Here is a 7,867-nt window from a genome sequence, read left to right as displayed (position 1 = left end):
GGTCAGCAATTATGGTCTAGGGCTGATAATATTTGCACAGATAAAAGTTCTACCCAGATAGGAAATGTTTTTAAGAAGGCAGCTGAGCTCAATGAGCTGTGCCTACCCCACCCCCACCCCCACTCCCACCCCACCCTCACCCAGGAGTCTCAAGGAGGGAGTGGAGCATGAGGTAAATAAGCAGGAGCCTGGGCAGGAGAAGGAAGGTAGCACTGAATAACTGTGACTGCAGGGCTAATTTCTAGTCCTACTGGCATTCAAACACTCACCTTTAGTGATTCTAGTGATGTGGGGTGTGCACCTAGTGTCCTGAAGAATGGGGGTGTTTGAGACATAGATCAACATCTTGAGGTCAACACCATAGCTATACAGTCTAACTCAGCACAGATTAGAAGGTAGGTCTGGCCTTTCTAAGCTGTCTCCTTGCTTTACCTCCACCCAGTCCTCCCTCTTTCTCTGTATTCCAAGACTCTGAGGAAACTGGATTCTTGGACACTACACCTTCAGAAGCAACACCAGAATCCAGGAGTAGAACATTATCACAACAGGCCCAAGAGCTACTCTGGATTCTCAGGTACCCATGGTCCAGATGACATGTCCAGACTATGGAGTCAAGGGGAGGAAGGAGGGAGCATTGCCAGCTGGGGCAGTCACAGTGGAATAAGTAAGCTGGAATGGTTCATAGAGTACTAGGCTTAGAAATTTAGAGCAGCCAGCTGGTGCATTGGATAAGGACCTTGGACTTGTAGTCAAGAAGACTTGTGTTCAATCCAACCAGACAAGTCACTTAACTTCTATCTGTTTCAGTTTCCACCTCTGTTAAATGAGGATAATAAGTGTACCTATCTCCCAAAAGAATTGCTATGAGGATCAAAAGAGACGATATTCATAAAGCAATTTGAAATCCTCAAAATTTTGCTATTATTGTTATTATTAGAACTAAAAGGGACTCCAGAGGCCATTTGTCCAACCCCATTCATTTTACAAATGAGGAAACCAAGGTACAGTGAAATTCAATGATGCCCAAGGTAAACAGGTAGACAGAGGTAGAATTTCAACCCAAGGCTTGTGACTTTAGAGTACACTTTATACTATGCCATGCTGGTTAAGTGGGGTAGATGTGTTTGAGAGGAAAAGGTGGTATGAATATAGTAGAGTGAACAGGGAAGACTAGATGAGATTGGGTAGACATGATAGCACATGAGGGCTAATAGTGGCATGTGGTAAAGTAGATAAGCCAGAGTGGATGGAATGGAGTGGAAACAATGAAGTGGAATAGTTGAATAGAGAAGGTGTTGAGGAGATATGCTGAAGATGGGGTCAATAAGATGTGTTGCAGTAGAATATGGGATGGAGCATCCAGGGTCCTGCCAATGGAATGCAGGTGTTCTTTAAGTAGAGTGCATGGAGGGTCAGCAGGTTGGAGTAAATGAGATAAAGGCTCTAAGAGATAATGGATGTTCTAAACATAGAGTAAAGTGTTCATAATAATAATGGCTAGCATTTACATAGCACTAAGATTTTCAAAGCTGACCTCATTGTTATATGCTCGTGAAACATGGACAGTCTACCAGCTCCATGCCAGGAAACTGAATTGCTTCCATTTGAACTGTCTTAGAAACCTTCTGAGGATCACCTGGCAGGATAAGACACCAGACACTGAAATCCTTGCTCGAGCTGAACTGCCAAGTATTCAAACTATGATCCAGAGAGCACAACTCCAATGGGCTGGCCACATTGTTCAAATGCAACTATACACTTGCCCGAAAAATTATTTTATGGAGAACTAACATGAGGCAGGCAGTCACATGGTGGCCAGAAGAAGCAATACAAGGACACTCTCAAGGTCTTTCTCAAGCACTTTGGATTTGACTGTGCAACATGGGAGACACTGGCACAGGACTGCTCAGCATGGTGTGCCCACATCAGAAAGGGTGCTGTGCTCTTTGAGCAAAGCAGAATTGAGTCAGCACAAAGTAAATATAAGATGCACAAATTTGGAATATCCACCCCAAATATTCACACAGACTATCTGTACCCAACCTGTGGTAGAGCATTCCGAGCTTGTATTGGTCTGTTCAGTCACGGTCAGACACACTGAAATTTCACTTTGTCATGGTGATGTCATTTTGGTCCTCTTCAAAGACGAAGGACAACAGCCAACCATCCAACCACACACACATTATCTCACTTTGTCTTCATAATCCTGGGAGGTAGGTGCTATTGTGATGCCCATTTTACATATGAGAAAATTGAGGCATTAAGAGCTCAAGTGACTTACTTGTCCAAGGTCACACAGCTAGTAAGTATCTGAGGCTGGATTTGAACTCAGGTCTTCAGGACCTAGATCTAACACTTTATCCACTGTACCATATAACTCTTCCAGGCCATGGTGGAGGGGGTGAGGTAAGAAATGGGAAAGGGTGGAGTGGACAAGATCAAGTTAATGAGCCGAGCCACTTTCTTTTCAATAAAAGTTTATTGTGTACCTACCATTGGACAAGGCTTTGAGGGAGATATGAGACATGGATGAGGAATAGAAGCAAGCCCTCATGGAATTTACAACCCAAGTCTACTCAGTTCACTTGGGGAAACTCTCATGTTTCCCAACCTGCTTCTTCTTTTCTTGAATTCTCCTTCCCTGATTTCTCTTCTACTTCAGAGCCCCTGAATACTACTGGAGAAAATCACCAAAATTCCAGTTGGTTTCAGTGACTCCAAATGAATAATGTAAAACCTCAGCAGAGAAGCAGGGAAATAGTAGCTAGAAAGGGGGCTATTTTTCAGATCTCTCCTTTGTCTTCTCCTTACTCCCTATATTTTACTACCTTGATCTGTGATGATAGTCTCCCCCAGAAGAATATGAGCACTGACAGGGCCAAGCTGTTGATTTTTTTTGTTTGCCCAGCACAGTCTCGTGCAAGTAGCAGGGACTTGGTAATAATTGTTTACTTAAATTAGGCCCAGAGAGCAAGGATCCACAAGTAGGAATTGCACAGGGGCAAATTTGAACTCTACTTAAAGAAAAGGTAATGTTGCCTGGTGAGTGAACTTGTTACTTTCTCCTTCTCCCTGTCCAACCTTGCCTTATATTACTCCACCACTCATACACTACATTCTGACCAAACTGGACAACTCTCTGCCTAGAACATGCACAGTGACCTAACATTCCCATGCCTTTTAGGTTATTTATTGTGCTTGTACAGCATATGTACAACAGCTACCCACTGTGAAGATCTGACATGTTTCCTCTATGCTGTCTGAATTGTTGGGCCCCAAAGGGACACAGAAGTGTGGATCTGAATAGCCACAAGGAAGGCTAACATAAAGAGCCTTTCTTGTAGGGTCTAGAGAGGTCTCAAGCTCCAGTGGAAATTCTAATGAAATGAGGCATCTCTCTCTTTGGGGCTTTTATTTGGTCACACTTCCAGTAATCTAAGCTCTCAGTGTTCACATTGGTGACTGAAAGAAAGCTAACTAGGCATGACATCATCAATCAGTGGTTTCACCCACTAGGGACAGGGAGTTTAAGGAGATCACAGGTTCAGGAGATGGAGGGAGGTGAATGTAGTGAGCTAAAAACGACATGGTCTTTTAGTCTGATTGTGTCTGCTGATGGAAAGAGCCGGAGCAAAGGCAAAACAGAGAAGGGAGGCATGGAATTCAGCTGGGGCTGCCTTTGGAGTTTCTTTTTCTTAAATTGTGTAGTATCGCTTTCTGTTTGTTTTAGTAAACGTTTAACCTAGATGTAGATTAAATTGTCCTACTGGGTTCATGCCAAGGATTGAAAAATAGGCCAAGGACCAAATAAGATGCAGTAAAAATGAGTTACAAATTAGGAAAATGATGGAAATTCAGGTATACCCATAGGCTATATAGGGAAGGCGATAGGAGGAAAAGGTTGCTGAGATATGATTCTGGTAAGGTCAAATAGCCCATAAGTTAATGAAAAAGAGCTGATGTTTTTCAATATTAGTGTTCCACCTGGTGGCTTTCATGGGTAGATCAACTCATGGAGTTCTTTCAGATCTATTTCTCCCCTTACTGTAGGGATATGCCCAGAAGGACAAGAACACATTAGGTAGGTCGATGGCCTCATATCATTCTCTAAAAACTTTGGACACACTCTCTCAAGCTAGAGACTGCTCCAGAAATACAGAAATTGTGGGCACCACCTTGCTTAGTTCCATAGTGAGATACTACTAGCTTTCTACCTCCCCCAGGATACTGTTAAAGGAATTGGCTTATAACAAGATCCCGGTTTGGTTCACCTCATCAGTTAATGCAGTGATGTCCTTTTCTCCCCTCAAGATGTAGTACTGTTTTGTACTGGGGACGAGGGTAGAAGTCAGAAGATCCAGTTTCTCTTGCCTAAGTTCTACTTATGGAGAACCCCCTGGGGTTTGATAACCTATCAACTCAACAAGGAGAGTCTCCTGGTTATTTAAATTATCTAACATCTAGGAGGTACAGAGGATAGATATACTAGACTTGGAACTAGTAAGACTTGAGTTCTAATCCTACCTGAGATACTTGCTAGATGTGTGACCCTGGGCAAGTTTTCTCAGGCTATTTGCTCACCTATAAAATAGTGATAGTAATAACACCTCACAGGGTGGTCGTGGGGATTATATGAAATAATATTTTAAGCGGTCATAGGAAGTAATATAACTGTAAAAATGCTTTGCAAGATTTTGCAAGCCTTAAAACACCAGATAGTGATGGTGATGATGATGCAATAATCAATTAAAGTTGATAGCCATCTCCACTAAAATTCAGATAAACGGTCAGTATCCAGCCATCATGTGAGTCCTCACTATAGATCTCAAGGTGTTCACTCTTCCAAACCATCCTAATTGTACAGAAATCCTATCCCACTCCACCACCCACTATCCCCATGTCTTAGATTAGTTCACCCTAGATAATTGCAATTTGTGATCCTATATCCAATAGTCCTGGGAACATTTGTTTTCTATGCCTCCATCCTATTTTACCACTACCCTAGCATAAGACTTCTTGACAAGAATGATAGGGTTGGCACCATTTGGGGACTGAGTCTGGCTGTGGGGGTGCGAAAAGCAGCAAAAGGGGATTATTCAAAGTACCAAAAACTTTGTCCTGGGACCAAGAGCAGCAACACCCTCGAGCCAGGGGTACCACCAGTGGAGTGGAAAGATTATTTGGAATTATGATGACTGGATTTTTTTGACCCAGAAGTTTATTAAAACTGGCAAGAAACAGCTTGGAAGTGAATTGATGAGAGTGAACAATTTCACTGCTTCACCACAGGAATACAGACACTTCAGTATTTTGGTTCATAGCAAGTTGTTTTAAGGGTTAAAGCAGTTCACCTGGAACAATTTTGCTGAATTTTTTTTTTTAGCTAATGTTCTTAAGCCAGAACTGTAAGATATGTTTAATCTGTGTAATGAATAATTTAAACAGTTTCAAAATACTGTTTAAACATTTCTGAAGTTTCATGGCAGATATTTTTACCATTATTATAAATTTTAGGTATTTGGAAGTCCACCCTTCTCACTTTGCCATGCATCCTCTTTTCTAGATGAAGAGATAATAGAATCCAGAGGTTTTTTTCTTCTTTTATTTAAGTGTAAATATATTTTCTAAAATGTTGCCCTTAACCAGCAGTGTGGTGGTATTGAGATAGCTGTTGTCTCTCTGCATATGCTGATGCTTAGGAAGGATCTTCACTTCAGATGTGAAATCTGCTTTTTGCTTTTTACTTTTTGTGTTATAAAACTTTTATTTCATGAGTGGTTGCTTATGACAGTGACATGTACACCAGATAATAAAGAAGAAAGTTTTCAGAAGATTTTACGATCTTAAATCCAAGACTACTTCTGGAAATAGCCATATGAGTAATTTAAAACAAAAGGATGGGTAGCTGACTTGAAGTAGCTCTATGTCAAATAGCCACAGGTCAGATACCTTCAAGGAACTTGGATATTATTTCAGAGGATACAAAATACAAAAAAACAAACTGAAAAGAGTGAAGATTCCAGAGAGAAAACAAACACCTTCCTGTACAGCCCTGTTGGATTTTGGGCTTGCCATAAGGTGTGAAACCTTGTTGCAACTGAGTCAGAGAAGCTGGACCTAAATGGCACAGCATGACTTTGCTCCAGCCTGGCTTAATTTTCCTACTCCACCATCATCAATAAAGGGTAGAAATTCCAGTGGGATTTCTGGAACACAAAAGTCATCACTGAATTTTGAGAAACACTCGGAAAACTTCTAGTGGACAGAGAATCATTATGATGTAAATCGTAGACGACACAACTCTTCAGATGGCTTTGATTCTGGTATTGGAGGTCTAATGCAGGAAACTTTAGAAGGAAAGAAAAAAATGGATGGTGTGCACAAGGAAGAAATGGTACTGAAAACATAAACCATTGAGGGGGATACCATGATGGAAGTTCCCAAAGTTCTCGAAGCAGTGCTTTCCACTCTGGAAAAAGCCAAGGACTGCATGAAAACAATGTCCCTGGCAATGAAACTGGGAAAAAAGAAGACAAGGAAGAACACAAATAATTTGAGGCACAGGACTTTCTGTCTTTAAATCCTGAATATGGGAGAGAGTCAAATCAAAATAAATCTTTAGCTGCAGGTGTATGGGAATATCCTCTGAATCCTAAATCTAGAGACCCAAGAATGCTGGTCATTAAAAAAGGTAGTACAAAAGATTTACAGATATCTGGATTCCCTGCAATAGGAAATCTTCATTCTCAGCCAGTGAAAAATGGAACTGGTCCAAGTGTTTATAAAGGATTAGTCCCTAAACTTGCTGCTCCACCTACAAAGCCTATGCAATGGAAAAGCCAAACTAAAGAAAAAAAAGTTGGAACTCCTTATCCTGATGAGTCTACATATGGCACTGGCAACTTTAATGCCTTCAAATCAACTGCCAAGAATTTTAGTGTATCAGCAAATTCAGTTAAAGAGTATAATCTCTCAAATTCCTCTTCTCCTGCGGACAAACTCATTCAGCCTTGTCTACCCAAACTGACTGGAATGCACACTGATAAGAAGAGTGAATTCTTAAAAGCTTTGAAAAGTGACAGAGTAGAGGAAAAACATGAAAATGGAAGTCATATTGGACCAGAAAAGGATGATGACTCATTTATTTGCATAATAGCAACAACACTCACCAGGAAAGGGACATAAACCGAAATTTTGATAAAAAGGAAATTTATCAAGAAAATGGCAGTGCCTCCATGATTTCCCAACAGATCATATTTTACCTTTCCACAAGTTAATGTCCTTTCAAGTTCACTTGAGGCAAACATAGGTTGTTAAAGGAGATGGGTTGGCAGGAAGACAGTGAAAATGATGAAACATGTGCTCCCTTAACACAGGATGAGATGAGGGAATTCCAAGTCATTAGCGAACAGTTACAGAAGAACGGTCCTAGAAAACATGGTATTTTGAAAAATGGCCTGATCTGGGACTTCAAGTTTGGACCCTGGAAAAACAGCATTTTCAAACCCACTTTTGGGAATGATGACACAGAGACAAGCAGCAGTGACACATCAGATGATGATGATGTGTGAAGGATTCTCTAACAGTTTTAGAAGTTTTAGTGTGATACATCTCATACAGTTTGGGGTGAATTGTAAAAATGAACAACTATAATTTATATAGTAAAATACCCCATTTGAAGAAAATATTGGCGGACCTTCTTTTTGAAGAAAACCAAGAATGTTCTGTTGGACTGTGTTGAACATTACCATAATTTCTTTGTAAATGAATGTTGTAGAAATGAGAACTTTGGTTGATCCAACATTGACTTTCTTCATCACTGCAGTGTTTTTCTGATTAGCAATGTGATGATGTGACAAATGAGATT

At 40.7% G+C, this 7,867-nt stretch overlaps 1 pseudogene; it reads left to right on the top strand.

The window, feature by feature from the left end:
• Positions 1–6,055: 6,055 nt before the first annotated feature.
• Positions 6,056–7,867, top strand: LOC140500186 (vasculin pseudogene; annotated as a pseudogene).

The sequence above is a fragment of the Notamacropus eugenii genome, chromosome 4 (genome assembly GCF_028372415.1).
Source record: "Notamacropus eugenii isolate mMacEug1 chromosome 4, mMacEug1.pri_v2, whole genome shotgun sequence".
NCBI classification, from domain to species: domain Eukaryota; kingdom Metazoa; phylum Chordata; class Mammalia; order Diprotodontia; family Macropodidae; genus Notamacropus; species Notamacropus eugenii.
Note: the sequence above shows the minus strand (reverse complement) of the source record. Positions and strands in the feature narration are given on the sequence as shown.